This window comes from Neoarius graeffei, chromosome 4 (assembly GCF_027579695.1).
Source record: "Neoarius graeffei isolate fNeoGra1 chromosome 4, fNeoGra1.pri, whole genome shotgun sequence".
Taxonomy (NCBI): Eukaryota; Metazoa; Chordata; class Actinopteri; order Siluriformes; family Ariidae; genus Neoarius; species Neoarius graeffei.
Window position 1 is genome coordinate 47,072,125 of NC_083572.1, and position 17,013 is coordinate 47,089,137.

Sequence of the window (17,013 nt, forward strand, 5' to 3'; positions counted from 1 at the left end):
CGCAATGTACTTCAGATATTGTGAGTAAATGAAATCTCTGAGGGATATCGTCTTCATGATATTCTGGATTTCATCATTTGTGTAGACAAAGCTGTAAACTTCTTCTGAATCTTCTGATGCTTTCTTTCTTTTCCACCCTCCTTTTACCATGCTCTGTAGTATCTGGTGCCAACAAACTTCAAGTCTATTTAGTTGTTGTTCGTTAGGAAACCATGCTTGTGTACCATAAATTAACACACGCTTCCAGGATTTTCCGTCTTGTGCACAGGTTGACATTGTTGTCCGTTAAGACAGTGCAAAGCTCATTGAATTTTGCATTTGCCCTGGCCACACGAATTTCAGTGAAACATCCCTTTTCCTCAGTTGTTATCATTTGCCCTAGGTACATAAATTCTCTGACATTTTCCATGACTTGACTGTTAATGCTGAATAGTGTTGGCTGTTTTGCAAGATCGTCATCATTAAATACCTGTGTTTTGGTCTTCTTGAATGAAATTTGAAGCCCAAATTGTTGGCACACATTATCTATTATGCTGAGAAGTTGCTGTGCCTCACTCGTTGTTTTACAGAAAAGAGCAGCATCATCTGCATAAAGTATCCACCTCATTATCTCCACTCCACGCATTCTTCCAGCACACCGCTGCTCCCTGTTGGTGCACATATACGGGATATTGAATTTGAGATTGATACCCCAGCCATCAGGAAAGGCTTTGTCAATTTCATAGGCGGCCACTTTCAGAACGTAGTCAAAGTAGCAGTTGAACAAGCATGGAGATTCTTGTCCACTTTGTCTACATCCTATGAGCACATCAAACTTTTCTTTCATTCCCTGTATCGACGCGGTGGTACCTTCATATAATTTTTGTAGTATGGCTACCAAATGAGTGGCTCCTGTTCATATCTGCAGTACTCGGAAAAGAAAATTACGTGATATATGGTCATATGCTGCACTAAGATCAACGTACACTATGATCAGGGGTCCTCCATATTTCTCAATCACTGTCTTTACAATGAAGATTCCATCTGATGTAGATCGATTGTGACGAAATCCATACTGACACTTGCTGATGTGTGTTTCATATGCACCTTGTAATCTGTTAATAATAATTTTTGCAAGGATACGGCTCATATTTGCTCCAATAGACTAATCCACGATAGTTCGCTGCTACGCTCTTCTTGCCTTTTTTATAGAGACAGGTGATACTGGAGTGTAGCCATGAGTTTGGGACCTGAACACAAGTCCAGATCAATTTTATCAACGTCAGGATCACGCTCACCAAGTTCTTACTTTCATTGTATTTCAGTCCCTCTGTTTTCAGGTTATCAGTCCCAGCACTTTTGTTGTTCTTAAAACTCTTCAAAACCCTTTTTATTTCCTGTTCATCAGGAGGATCTTTGTTGATATATACTAGTTCATCCCTCAGATGTGGGTACTCCTCTGGGTTTGCAAGCTCAGGTGGGAGTGGTAATTGTTGTGCCTTGAAATGATCTTCAAAGTGTATCTTCAGTTTTTCATTTGATATCAATAACTTTGATTTGGATTTTAGTACAAAGTACTTTTTTGCAATTGCAAATTCCCTCTCAACCATCCTTGCTTCTGCTGCTGTGTTGATGTTCTCCGCCATTTCCTTGTAATAATTATTCTTCAACTCTCTTCTTCACTTCTTGATCGTTTTCTGAAGCTTTCTCATATCATCATGTTTAGTACAATTTCATAAACTTCTCATCTGTTGTTGAAGGATCATATCTTCCCAAGGTTCTTTCTTCTTTACTGGATCAATTTTCGGGCAAACCTCATCAATATTTTTGACTACCATTGTTACTATTCGCTCATTCAGCTCATTCATTTCATTACATTCAAGTCCCTGGAATGCTCTAGCCAGTTTCTCTGTTAATCTTTGTTGGATATCTAGATTGATCCTTAGTGCCCGCAAATCAACCATTGGCTTTTTATTACATGTACATATCTTGTTCAATTGGTGATGTAATTCTTGTTTTGTACTTAGGAATTAAATATTCATCACTAGTAACCGATGATCAGTATCGAATAAGGATGAGGGTCCAATATACACTCGACAAGAATGGACAAATCTTGAAACCCACTTGGTGGTGCATATGTAATCCACTCTTTTCCATTTCCCAGTTCGAGCATGTCGCCATGTTTCACGGTGGATTCTCTTTGTTCTTAAAATCGTGTTCATGATTTTCATCTGATTCTTTAAACACCACGTCAATAAGCGTTTAAACACCACGTCAAAACGCTGAGCAAAAACATGGCTGAATCCTCATGTCTCATCTCTGACTCAATTTTGTATAAATAGGGGACTACATAGGCGGCAAAATGTAGTTTTTTTCCTGCCATGGAAGTACACTTGCATAAACCAGAATAAGGAAGCAATTTGCATTATAGCCATGAATGAGGATTCAGAATGGTGGCTCGCCTCGGCTCGGCTTGGTTTTCCCTTTCGGGCGCTCTCGTTTTCTGTTAGAATTTGGTAAAGAAAAAATAAATATAATTTACCAGCTTAAGGTCGGCCCGTATGGTGAAATACCGTGACCTCGGCCTTGAATACTGACCTCGGCCCAGAGGGCCTCGCTCAATACTTTCAAGACCTCGGTCACGGTATTTCACGATACGGACCTCCCAGCTGGTAAATTATATATATATATATATATATATATATATATATATATATATATATATATACTGTATGCTGATTTTCATGTATGTTTCAGCTAACGATGCCCAGAAGTGAGGACATTGAAATCCCATCGTCGCTGTCAGGCCATTGTGCCATGCTCAGTGATAAGGATAAGGACATCCCGACACCCCATCCCACCACTCAGCAGGAGTAGGAGCAGGACAGCAGCTCGGAGTCAGAGTGTGTTTCGGTGCTCAAACTGTTGGGTTATTTAGTTGGGATTTTTTTACAATGTAATATAATGTGTTATTCCCTTATACTGTACTCATGTTTTATTATTTGACGTTTGCATGGTAAACATATACTCAAATAAAAACAGCAAATGAGGTGGTCTTCTTCCTTTCTACAATGCTACACACTACATGATCGGTTCCTTGGTTTCTCCCCAGTATATATACCCAGAGTCTTCCCCCTCGTGTCGCGTGCAGGTCGCGTGTGCTGTGTACACACCACACATAGGGCTAGAAAGTGAGATGTACTTCTGTCTTGCGCGCCGCACAAATAGCAAGTGTGGATACTTGTGTAGTATTTCTGAGGCACGTCACTCATACAATGACCGTGCGTCACTCATGCGTCTTACTGTCATCGCAAAAAGCCCCTACTAGCCGCGCTGCTGACTTGGTTCAGGCGTACAAAAGGAGTACGGGTCCCGTACATAGTGTATGTGTTCTTGATTTGTCGCAAGACCTGTACAATTTGCATGTACAGGACCAAAAGTCTCCACAGGCAGTCTGCGACCTTCTATAGCACTGAACACACGCAAGTGTCGCGCAAATCTCAAGCACGGTTTTGCCAAATTTTTTTTTACCGTAAACCACCCGTAGCAGCACGTACAGAGGGTTGTGAACATTGCAGAATTCTGTTTGTGCTCATCTTTGTTCCATGCACCAACAGAGGTCAGTAAAAACTAAATAATGTGAGTGCTGAGTGTGTGCTATATTAAACAAGGTCTTAGAACCACTGTATTTTAGTCATGCAATTTTTTTTTTTTTTAGAATTTCTTGTATCAGAACTTGATTTATTTGTATGTGAGTGAGTTTGTATTTTACATGCATCACTTCAAGACTAAATCTACCCGGTAAGTAGCTACTGGTATTGGTATTTCTGATCCCTTGTAAAATCAGTAATTCAAAAATAATAAATTTTGCAGATTTAATATTGTCTCATATTTGACATAAAACAACAGAAAGAAAAGTGACCTCTGAAGTATGAAAGCCCTGACCAATGGAGTGGAATGGTGTGTGTAGATTTAAAAAAAAAAAAAGTGAAAACATTGCAAATCTAGTGCACTGTAGTGTTGTAACTTGTTTTAAAACTGTGTTTTAAAATGTCCATGATAATATTGTGTGGGCATAAAATTGTTGTATATCATATTCTGACTATAGGAACCACCTTCTTCTCCTGGCACTGTGGTGCAGTGGTTGGCACTGCTACATGTACCTCACAACAAGAAGGTTCTGGGTTCAAACTTCATGGCTGACTGTGGCCTTTTGTGTGGAGCTTGTATGTTTTCCTCACGCCTGTGTGGGTTTCCTCCAGGTGCCCCTGTTTCCTCCCACAGTGCAAAGACATGTAGATTAGGTCAACTGGCTACTCTAAATTACAAAGAAGAAGCCTTTATTTATTCACACGTACACTCAAGCACACAGTGAAATTCCTCCTCTGCATTTAACCCGTCTGAAGCAGTGAACACATGCACAAACAAGTGAGCAATGTGCACACACATACCCAGAGCAGTGGGCAGCTATGGGGGTTAGGTGCCTTGCTCAATGGCACTTCAGCCCAACCTTCAAGCCATACAGTGGTGCTTGAAAGTTTGTGAACCCTTTAGAATTTTCTATATTCCTGCATAAATATAACCTAAAACAATATCAGATTTTCACACAAGTCCTAAAAGTAGATAAAGAGAACCCAGTTAAACAAATGAGACAAAAATATTATACTTGATCATTTATTTATTGAGGAAAATGATCCAATATTACATATCTGTGAGTGGCAAAAGTATGTGAACCTTTGCTTTCAGTATCTGGTGTGACCCCCTTGTGCAGCAATAACTGCAACTAAAAGTTTCCGGTAACTGTTGATCAGTCCTGCACACCGGCTTGGAGCAATTTTAGCCCATTCCTCCGTACAGAACAGCTTCAACTCTGGGATGTTGGTGGGTTTCCTCACATGAACTACTCACTTCAGGTCCTTCCACAACATTTCGATTGGATTAAGGTCAGGACTTTGACTTGGCCATTCCAGAACATTAACTTTATTCTTCTTTAACCATTCTTTGGTAGAACGACTTGTGTGCTTAGGGTCGTTGTGTTGCTGCATGACCCACCTTCTCTTGAGATTCAGTTCATGGACAGATGTCCTGACATTTTCCTTTACAATTCGCTGGTATAATTCAGAATTCATTGTTCCATCGATGATGGCAAGCCATCCTGGCCCAGATGCAGCAAAACAGGCCCAAACCATGATACTACCACCACCATGTTTCACAGATGGGATAAGGTTCTTATGCTGGAATGCAGTGTTTTCCTTTCTCCAAACATAACACTTCTCATTTAAACCAAAAAGTTCTATTTTGGTCTCATCCATCCACAAAACATTTTTCCAATAGCCTTCTGGCTTGTCCACGTGATCTTTAGCAAACTGCAGACGAGCAGCAATGTTCTTTTTGGACAACAGTGGCTTTCTCCTTGCAACCCTGCCATGCACACCATTGTTGTTCAGTGTTCTCCTGATGGTGGCCTCATGAACATTAACATTAGCCAATGTGAGAGAGGCCTTCAGTTGCTTAGAAGTTACCCTGGGGTCCTCTGTGACCTCGCCGACTATTATACGCCTTGCTCTTGGAATGATCTTTGTTGGTTGACCACTCCTGGGGAGGGTAACAATGGTCTTGAATTTCCTCCATTTGTACACAATCTGTCTGACTGTGGATTGGTGGAGTCCAAACTCTTTAGAGATGGTTTTGTAACCTTTTCCAGCCTGATGAGCATCAACAATGCTTTTTCTGAGGTCCTCAGAAATCTCCTTTGTTCGTGCCATGATACACTTCCACAAACATGTGTTGTGAAGATCAGACTTTGATAGATCCCTGTTCTTTAAATAAAACAGGGTGCCCACTCACACCTGATTGTCATCCCATTGATTGAAAACACCTGACTGTAATTTCACCTTCAAATTAACTGCTAATCCTAGAGGTTCACATACTTTTGCCACTCACAGATATGGAATATTGGATCATTTTCTTCAATAAATAAATGACCAAGTATAATATTTTCATCTCATTTGTTTAACTGGGTTCTCTTTATCTACTTTTAGGACTTGTGTGAAAATCTGATGATGTTTTAGGTCATATTTATGCAGGAATATAGAAAATTCTAAAGGGTTCACAAACTTTCAAGCACCACTGTAGCTGCCCCATGTTAACCTAACCTGCATGTCTTTGGGGGAAACCAGAGCACCCAGAGGAAACCCACGCAGACACAGGGACAACATGCAGACTCCATACAGAAAGGTCCCCCCATAGGTCATTGGGCTTGAACCCAGAACCTTCTTGCTGTGAGGTGACAGTGCAAACCACTACACCACCGTGCCACCCTTGCACATTGCCCATATGTGTGAATGTGAGTGTGAATGGTTGTTCATCTCTGTGTAGCCCTGTGATAGATTGGTGACCTGCCCAGGGTGAACCCCAACTCGCGCTTGAAGTCAGCTGAGATTGATTCCAGCTTCCATTGTGGCCCTCATGGTAAGCGGTATAGGTAATTGTTGAGATTATTATTATTATTATATTTTTCTTTTTTTTTTTCATCTGACATCTGAATGGGGAGGGAGAGCTTTCTGGTGCTACATTTGCCAGAAATTGCTTTGCAGTTGTACTGTGTATTGTGATGAACTTTTGAGAATGGCTCAAAATGATTCAGGTGAGGAACCGCTGCCAGCAATTCTCCAGGGTAAGCTTTTGCTTAATTCGTAGTTAATGAGTTTATTACATGGCTTACTCTGCAGATGGCGGTGAACTGCAGAACTGGAAATGTAGTTCATTTCATGTTTTATAACATTTTGTGGTTATACGTTTGGATAAAGTTCTATGTTATAAAATAACTGCACGTGAATTTACATTGGAGAACATTGGAATATTTGGGGAAATCATTAAAATATTGATGTTCAACCTATGGGCTGTTAAACCATAAAGCAACCATAGTGTCGTTTTTGGGTTGAGCAGAAGAACAGCTAAAAAAACTGGGAATCACTGCTCCACATACGGTATGTCACCAATGGCTTGCTCATTAGAGACTTAAATAATCAACATTCTGATTTTTGGAATGCTGCAGTATAACAGTCAGAGATCAATCCTTGCATGCAGCGGGTTACTAAGCATAGGCAATTTGCTAAAGCTAAAATTAGCACAGATGTAATGTTTTGTGGCTCCAGTGGTTATAAGCTTATTTTACACCTTATTCTCATGGTAGTACAGAAGGTAGCATTGCCACCTCACAGCTCTAGGCTGATAGGATCAATTCTGATTTTTTTTTGTGTGTGTCAAATTTTCTTCAAAAATGTCCATTAGTTTGCTTATTTGGCTAATTTGCAACTGTTATAGGTTTTAATTTATTTATGGCTACAACCCTGACCAAGATCAAGTGGTAAATGAAGATGAATGGTTGGATGAATGAATATGTAGGCATCAGCAGCATGAATCCATGAACCCAACCTGCCTTGTGTCAACAGTTCAGGTAGGAAGTAGTGTAATAGTGTGGGGAATGTTTTCTTGGCACACATTGGGCCCCTTAGCACTAATCAAGCACTGTTTGAATGCAACAGCTTATCTGAGGACTGTTGGTGACCATTTGCATCCTTTTATAGCCACAATTTTCCCATCTTATAATAGATACTATAATCCAGCATGATAATGCACCATATCACAAAGCACAAGTGGTTCCATGAACATGATAATAAGCTCACTGCACTTTAGTGACCTTCCCAGTCACCAGATCTACATCTAAATCCAGTAGAGCATCTTTGGGATGTGGAAAAATGACAGATTCACAATATGAATGTGCAGCTGACAAATCTGTATAAATTATGTGATGTGATCCTGTCAACATGGATCTGAGTCTTAAAGAAATGTTTCTATTTCTGTTTCTTGTGGAATCCATGTGAAGAAGAATTGGGGCTATTGAGTGAAGAGGGTCCAAATCAGTATTAGTATGATGTTCCTTATGAAGTAGCCAGTATACAGTATTGTGCAAAAGTCTTAGGCACATGTAATTCTTTATATGTAATGCTGTCAACCAAAAATGGCTTAAAAAATAGTGAAATGTCTCAACATAAAAAAAAACGAATGAAACAAAGTTAATATCTGGTGCAAGACAACCCTTTTCTCTCTCTCTCTCTCTCTCTCTCTCTCTCTCTCTCATATAAGGGCTTTACATTAACTTTTTTGCTCACCGGCCACTGTGGCTAGTGGTTTTCCTGAGTCACTAGCCATTCAGCCTTTTCACTAGCCACAATTTTGTTGCCAGGAAATCGCAGTTTTTTCTTCAGCATGATACATTAAAGTTTGGAAGATCTAGATTTAATTATGAATGGCAGCGTATAATGTATCTCTACAGTAGCACTCAAGTATTTAGTGCTGTTAAGGTAGCTCCCTATATGAAAACATGGAACCAATTCAGACAAAAATATAAACAGAGTATTCTGTTTATTGAACTCAAATTCAAGCCCCTTACAATATGAAATATATAACATGAAAAATAACATTCAGTACAACTGAACTGATTCTAATATTAAAAGTCCCATTCAAAGCATTTATCACTGAAAAACATTTGATGTTTTGATATGCAAGTATGATGTGTATTATCAAGTATTATTATGTATATTATGTATTATCTATTAATAGTGTGTGTGAACATGTATAGAGAGAGACATTAAATGTCCTCATTACATTCATCATCAGATGAGTCTGAATGGTCCATGAAAAATGGTCTTCGTGACCTGAGGCTTCCAGCATGCCATAAGTTGATAGCTGGGATGGGATCAACTTCTTTCCAATCGCATGAACGTTTCTAAACAGCAGCTCTATCCTTTCCAGCTCAGCCGACTTCATGACAGCCAGGGACTGAAAGCAATGCTGTCCTGTAGTGAACCAGCCGTCTCCGCCTGTTTTGATGTTATAGTACCGATGTGTGCATTTGACTTTTCATGGTCCTTTATAGTTTCGAGTTTAAAATTACTGGTGCCTGTCTTTGCCAGACTTTCTACAGTCTTCGCAGTACAGGGTATTTTCAGTTTTGCTATGAACTAGCCAATCTCGCCCAAACTTCCATTTGTAATTCAACTGTCTTATCTTCCTATTAGTGTCTTGTTCATCTCCATGGCCGGAGCCAGCTCTGAGGCCCCTGCAGTCCAGACCTCGGTCATTTTTAAGAGCTGAAAATACATTTGTACGCTAAATATTCAACTGGATAAAAAAATAAAGAATAACATTAAAACGTCTCCGTAAAAAGTGCATTGTTAATTACGTTAAACATTGACTCTGAGGGCGTCATGGCTCAGGTAGATAAGGCGCCATGCCATAAATCCAGGGACCTGGGTTTGATTCCGACCCGAGGTCATTTCCTGATCTCTCCTTGTCCCTGTGTCTACGCTATCCTATCCAATAAAGGTGAAAAAAAAAGTTGATTCTGTTTTGTGCGTGCGGCTCTGAGACCAAGAACACAAAAGCGAATGAGCGCGCAACTCGGTGGAGGAATGCAGTGCAGGAGACATGGGGTTTCCATGGTAACCATCAGCATGCTTTCATCAAGCTGTTAAATTGACATTTTCGAAGCAGCGCAGTTGTAGCCTGCCTTGTTTGTGATTTTAAAAATAAATCATTCGATAAGCCAAAGCAATAGAGTGGAAAGTTTCAACTTATGTTTGCCTTGGATAACTTTGCCTAAAACATGGTGGTGTATACTGTTTTTTTTTTTCCCCAGAATGTTTTTTTTTTTTTGTGTAGGTGTAACGGATGCCAGATTGTTAATGTATCTTAGTTCCATAGGCTACATGGTTAGGGTATCTTTTGTCCTCATTGCTTGGGCCAGATCAAACCATTAAACAAGCTTAAATTATTCTTACTCTTGCCACATACATGATTTTTTTTCCAGAACTGATTATATTCAGTTCAAACACCATTAAAAGTAATTTCAGGAATAGATCTCTTGTGTGATGTGTAATTCACCCCTCTCATTTAAATATGGCGAACATTTTTGGTGCGCGCTTTGCGCATCACGGACCTCAGGGATTTTAAAATGCTGCCTCCGGCCCTGATCATCTCTGCCCCTTTTTTCCTGAGCAGCAGGGTTTGAATCCAGCTATATGCCGCCACATAGTACGCTTGTCAGTCGTCAGCAACTTTGTTGCTTCGTTCATTAACCGCAGGTTACCGTATCGCTGATTTTATCTGAGACATTAACGAACGTTCTCAACAATTCTAACACGTTGTCAGAATGTTTATGCAGGTGCTCATAAGAGTTGTAGGCACGTAATATTACATTGCAATGTGTTTATTATATCAGATGCCTTCAGAGAAAACTACAATTAAAATATATTGTCATACCACAGAATAAACCACCCGCCAAAGTGGCTAGTGGGACTAAAGTCATTACCCGCCAAAGCCGAATTTTACCCGCATTTGGCGGGTGGGCTGGTGCTAATGTAAAGCCCTGATATATATACACAACCCTGATTCCAAAAAAGTTGGAACAAAGTACAAATTGTAAATAAAAACGGAATGCAATAATTTACAAATCTCAAAAACTGATATTGTATTCACAATAGAACATAGACAACATATCAAATGTCGAAAGTGAGACATTTTGAAATTTCATGCCAAATATCGGCTCATTTGAAATTTCATGACCGCAACACATCTCAAAAAAGTTGGGACAGGGGCAATAAGAGGCTGGAAAAGTTAAAGGCACAAAAAAGGAACAGCTGGAGGACCAAATTGCAACTCATTAGGTCAACTGGCAATAGGTCATTAACATGACTGGGTATAAAAAGAGCATCTTGGAGTGGCAGCGGCTCTCAGAAGTAAAGATGGGAAGAGGATCACCAATCCCCCTAATTCTGCACCGACAAATAGTGGAGCAATATCAGAAAGGAGTTCGACAGTGTAAAATTGCAAAGAGTTTGAACATATCATCATCTACAGTGCATAATATCATCAAAAGATTCAGAGAATCTGGAAGAATCTCTGTGCGTAAGGGTCAAGGCCGGAAAACCATACTGGGTGCCTGTGATCGTTGGGCCCTTAGACGGCACTGCATCACATACAGGCATGCTTCTGTATTGGAAATCACAAAATGGGCTCAGGAATATTTCCAGAGAACATTATCTGCGAACACAATTCACCATGCCATCCGCCGTTGCCAGCTAAAACTCCATAGTTCAAAGAAGAAGCCATATCTAAATACGATCCAGAAGCGCAGACGTCTTCTCTGGGCCAAGGCTCATTTAAAATGGACTGTGGCAAAGTGGAAAACTGTTCTGTGGTCAGATGAATCAAAATATGAAGTTCTTTATGGAAATCAGGGACGCCATGTCATTCGAACTAAAGAGGAGAAGGACGACCCAAGTTATCATCAGCGCTCAGTTCAGAAGCCTGCATCTCTGATGGTATGGGGTTGCATTAGTGCGTGTGGCATGGGCAGCTTACACATCTGGAAAGACACCATCAATGCTGAAAGGTATATCCAGGTTCTAGAGCAACATATGCTCCCATCCAGACAACGTCTCTTTCAGGGAAGACCTTGCATTTTCCAACATGACAATGCCAAACCACATACTGCATCAATTACAGCATCATGGCTGCGTAGAAGAAGGGTCCGGGTACTGAACTGGCCAGCCTGCAGTCCAGATCTTTCACCCATAGAAAATATTTGGCGCGTTATAAAATGGAAGCTACGACAAAAAAGACCTCAGACAGTTGAGCAACTAGAATCCTACATTAGACAAGAATGGGTTAACATTCCTATCCCTAAACTTGAGCAACTTGTCTCCTCAGTCCCCAGACGTTTACAGACTGTTGTAAAGACAAAATGGGATGTCTCACGGTGGTAAACATGGCCTTGTCCCAACTTTTTTGAGATGTGTTGTCATGAAATTTAAAATCACCTAATTTTTCTCTTTAAATGATACATTTTCTCAGTTTAAACATTTGATATGTCATCTATGTTCTATTCTGAATAAAATATGGAATTTTGAAACTTCCAAATATTTATGTTTCATGTTTTTTCATTTGACCTTTTTCCAGAAGAAAATAATGTTTAAAGCAGAAGGCATATTATAGGTAACCCTGTTTGACTGTTAAATGATCCTTTTGACTTCATTGGGCTGGACATATAAACTCACCGGCCACTTTAATCAGAACTTGTTCTTGAGTCTGATTCCTGTTCTTGGCTGGCAGGAGTGGAACCCAATGTGGCCTTCTGCTGTTGCATGCTGAGATGCTTTTCCACTCACGATGGTTATAAAGAGCTGCTATGAGTTTCTTTATCCTTCCTGGCAGCTTGAACCAATCTGGCCATTTTCCTCTGACTCGCTTATCAACAAGGCATTTCCACCCACAGAACTGTCATGCACTCGGTGTTTTTTGTTTTTCACACCATTCTGTGTAAACTCTAGAGAGTGTTGTGTGTGAAAACCCCAGGAGATCAGCAGTTTCTGAAATACTCAAACCAGTCCATCTGGCACCAACACCCATGCCACAGTGAAAGTCACAGAGATCACAATTTTTCCTGTTCTGATGTTTGAAGTGAATATTATCTGAAGCTCTTGATTTGTATCTGCATGATTTTATGCATTGTGGATTATGCATAAAACAGCAGGTGGATGGGTGTACCTCATAAAGTGGGCAGTGTGTGTGTGTGTGTGTGTGTGTGTGTGTGTGTGTGTAGCAATACTAATGAAATCTAGACCCCAGAGAAATAGTTACAAAAGGTAATGCATTTAAGTTTTAGGTGCATTTAGTGCTCTAAGATCAGCAATGTCAGTATCTGTCATCTACAGGACACTCTCTCTCTCTCTCTCTCTCTCTGTGTGTGTGTGTGTGTGTGTGTGTGTGTGTGTGTGTGTGTGTGTGTGTGTGTGTGAAGTGTGTGAAAATAGAATATGAGTGCAAAACTGCAGGAGTAGGTAACTGGTCTATTTATTTACATACAGTTCCACCATGAATCTGCATTAATTTACTTGCATAATATCTATATCCAAACTATTACACTATACAAGTTTGAATACAGGGCAGCAGAGTGGTGTAGTAGTGGTTAGCACTGTTGCCTCACAGCAAGATGGTTCTGAGTTCAAGCCCAGCGGCCGACGGGGGCCTTTCTGTGTGGAGTTTGCATGTTCTCCCCGTGTCTGCGTGGGTTTCCTCTGGGTGCTCCGGTTTCCCCCACAGTCCAAAGACATGCAGGTTAGGTTAACTGGTGACTCTAAATTGACCGTAGGTGTGAATGTGAGTGTAATACACGAGTGTCATGTCAGAGAAATGTGGAGCTTTCATTTCTGTACAAATATCAACTGACTGTTAGATGATTATGAAAAGAATAAATCATTTATTGTCAAGTCTGATTGGTCAGAAGACAATTAATTTTCTATACTACCTCAGGGAGTAGTGTAAATTATTATTATTCTATCAGCTAACTGACAGATTTCACCACAGCAGACCTGTTCTGCATAGGCTTTTTTTTTTTTTACACCAGATGCTCTTCTTGACACAACCCTCCTCCATCTATCCCAGCACCAAGTATGCACTGGCTTGTACAACCCCAGTGGCTGGGGATTTTACCTAACCTGTATGTCTTTGGACTGTCAGGGAAACCGGAGCACCCAGAGGAAACCCACACAGACACAAGGAGAACATGCAAACTCCACACAGAAAGGCCTCCGTCAGCCATGAGGTTTGAACCTGGAATCTTCTTGCTATGAAGCAACAGTACTAACCCCTACACCACCCAGGGAGCAGTGTAAGTTAATGGTTTATATTAACATGTTTGCTCTAATGTTTTTGTTTCTATTTTAACAGCTAACTTGGTTGCTCCTAGCAACAGATGTACCAAAACATCTAAGAAAATTAATAAATGGATTTTAAAAATGTTATTTCACAAAGGAAAATGTATAATTGTTGACATTATCTTTAAGGAGATGATTATTTCACATTTCATGGAAGAAGGCTTGTGTGTCAATGCTTTTTCCCCCATTCCTTCCACCAATTTGATCTTGCCAGTTCACACCCACTAACTAGCTCTGCCCCGATCACACAAATGGATGGCTTTAAGAATTTGAACTTCTGATCTCTCATCAATAAAGTGAACATTTTGGTTTTTGCACAGCTTGGGAGCCCATGTCAGTGCTTTATAAGAGTTAGTAAGTCTTCCACAATGGTTGAGTCTTCAAGACAGAGTGTGTTCGAAAAAGTGGAGTTACTGGCAACACTTATGGACATGCTGTTCAAGAAAAACAGTCAACTTTGGGGTAGTGTGATCATTTTCTTATAACAGTACAATCTATTTTGATTCATTCCTTACATTTACAATATAGTGATTTTTTTTTTCTTTGCCTATCCTAGCTTGTTGGTAAGCTGGGGTCAGAGCGCAAAGTCAGCCATGATACTGGACCCCAGCTTTCTTAATGGTCCAGCAGTAGCAGCTCACTGGTGCTGGAACTCACAATCTTCTGATCAGTAACCTAGACCCTTTAACAAATGAGCTCAGTACCCCAAACCAGAATGTCCTTACCATTGTACATATGTTGTATTCCACTACCTTAATATGATATTTTACCGCTATAGCAGGTAGATTTTTTTTCCGAAAGTTTGATTTCACAGGTCACCAATCTATCGCAGGGCTAACACAGAGACCAACAAGAAGGACACTCGGTAGAGTGTATACCTCCACCAAGCCACACATTTGGATTTGCATCAAAATCTAATCAATTGTTCCTTAGCCCAAGGCCCACCTTTCCTCAATTTCATCAAACTCTGTTCACTACTTTTTGAGTTACACTGGGAACAGACAAACAAACAAACAGGGGCAAAAACATAACCTCGTTCAACAAAGTTAGCAGAGGTAACAACCATTCACACTCACATTCACACCGAGGCAATTTAGAGTAGCTGACCCAATCCACATGTTTTTGGACTATAGGGGGAAGCCCACGCAAGCACTGGGAGAACATGCAAGCTCTAAATAAAAAGGCCCCAGTCAGTAACAAGGTTCAAACCCAGAACCTTCTTGCTGCTAGGTGATAATGTTAACCATTGCATCACAGTACTGCCCTGTGTGTTTCCAGGGAACTCTAAGTTGCTATGTGTTACCTGGCATGGAACTTGTAACACAAGCATTGGTGTGGAGAGTGCACATTACAGTCCAAATTAATGTGTCTTATTTTACTGCTTACTGGTGTCCTTTGCCCTGTGATGACCTGGCGACTTGTCCAGGGTGTACCCTGCCTTTCGCCCATAGTCAGCTGGGATAGGCTCCAGCTTGTCTGCGACCCTGTAGAACAGGATAAAGCGGCTACAGATAATGAGATGAGACGAGACTGGTGTCCTTTAAGAAGCAGAGGGAATGTATTTATAAGAAAAAGAGTGAAAATATCTCTATTATTGCCACATCTCCACACTCCACCACCAGATGTCTCAGTCTCTGGAGTTCAGCACTCATTCTCTTGTTAATGAGTGCTTTCACACCTGCTACTCCTTTTCTATACAGACAGCATTTTTCAGAGTGTTTGCTGTAAAGTTTTGGCAGTTCATTAGTTAGGCTAGGCTAATAGTTCTTAGGTTACTGCTCTATTTATTCTCAGTTTTCTTGACCTTGAATTGTTTTTCTAATAATTACCTCCACCAAGTTTGTTGGAGGTGGTTATGTTTTCACCTCCATTTGTTTGTCTGTTCCCAACATAATTGAAAAAACAGTGAACAGATTTTGATGAAATTTTGAGGAAAGGTGAGCCATGGGCCAAGGAACAATTGATTAGATTTTGCAGTGGCGGCTGGTAGTCTTTCAAACAGGGGAGGCTGGTCGGTTACGATATTTCCAGATTTTAAAAGAAAAAAGAAAAAACACATCAATTTTGCCCATACTCTTGCCTCTGATCTGGCTGATTGTTGGCAGGGTCACAAACTGTGAAATAACAGGTTCTTTTGGCCCATTAGCCTACTGTCCAATATACATGATGTTGGGGGGTATATTTTAACATTTTATATTTTAAAATTGTGGCATGTTGTTTAAAAATTGATCATTATTGAAAGCAGCTCTTTGTCAGGAACCTCAGCAGTAACAGCAGAGTGTTCTGGAATAGGCACAAGCACTGACCTTGGGGAGCCAAACATAGAGCTGGGTGCCACACATTTCATTCAATGACACTTTCCCTATATTTTACTTATTTTGACTGAGAAATGTTTTATTGACAATTTTGATAACCCTTCACTTTTAATCCAGGTCTGTAGTGTGAAATGTTCTCGGCTGTGTTTTTGTTTAAAAATGTTTTCCAAATTGTAGCTGTGTTTAATTCATATCCAGAAAAATATATATTCCAATATAATATACTCAGCATAAATATTTTAAATAGATTCTATATTTTTGGTCCATCCATGACACATTACTAAAGTAGCCTATTTACTGTTGTTGATATGGGTCACTGGCTGTTAGCCAATTCACTTTCTCGTACCAGGAGAGCTGAAAGGAATGAGTATTATTCCCTACCTTTTTCACCAAGTCAATTTGAGACATTGGTCTACCCTGCTCTTTAATTTTAATTTTTTCCTCGAAAGGAAGACTGGCAAATGGCTTCACCAAAATTAAATCAGCAATGCTTGGCATCCGTGCGCAGCTTTCTTGCTAGCTGACTAGCCCCCTCAAGTTCAAGTTCAGTCACTCAAATAAACGAAATTTCTGGAACTAAGATAGCAAACTTGACAACACTATATTTACACTTCATTTACAATGAAAATATATACAAACTAAAAAAGCTGGTATGTAATGAATGAAATCGAAATGTAAGCTGATCTCTTACAATACACCACAGCACTTGCGAATCCGCATGGGACTGAACTGAGATTCACCGCTGTCTGTCTATATTTGAAACGAGCTGTCAATCAAAGAAAATATCCGGCCGCTTTCACCAATCACCAGTCTCCTCGCGGAAACTGCCATGTCCCTCCCACTGTGAGGCTCAGAATCTGTAGGCGGGCATTTTCGCAGTATTTGTCCAATAACCGTCTTGGATTTTGATATTGAAAAGCGCATAGCTCCCAAATGCC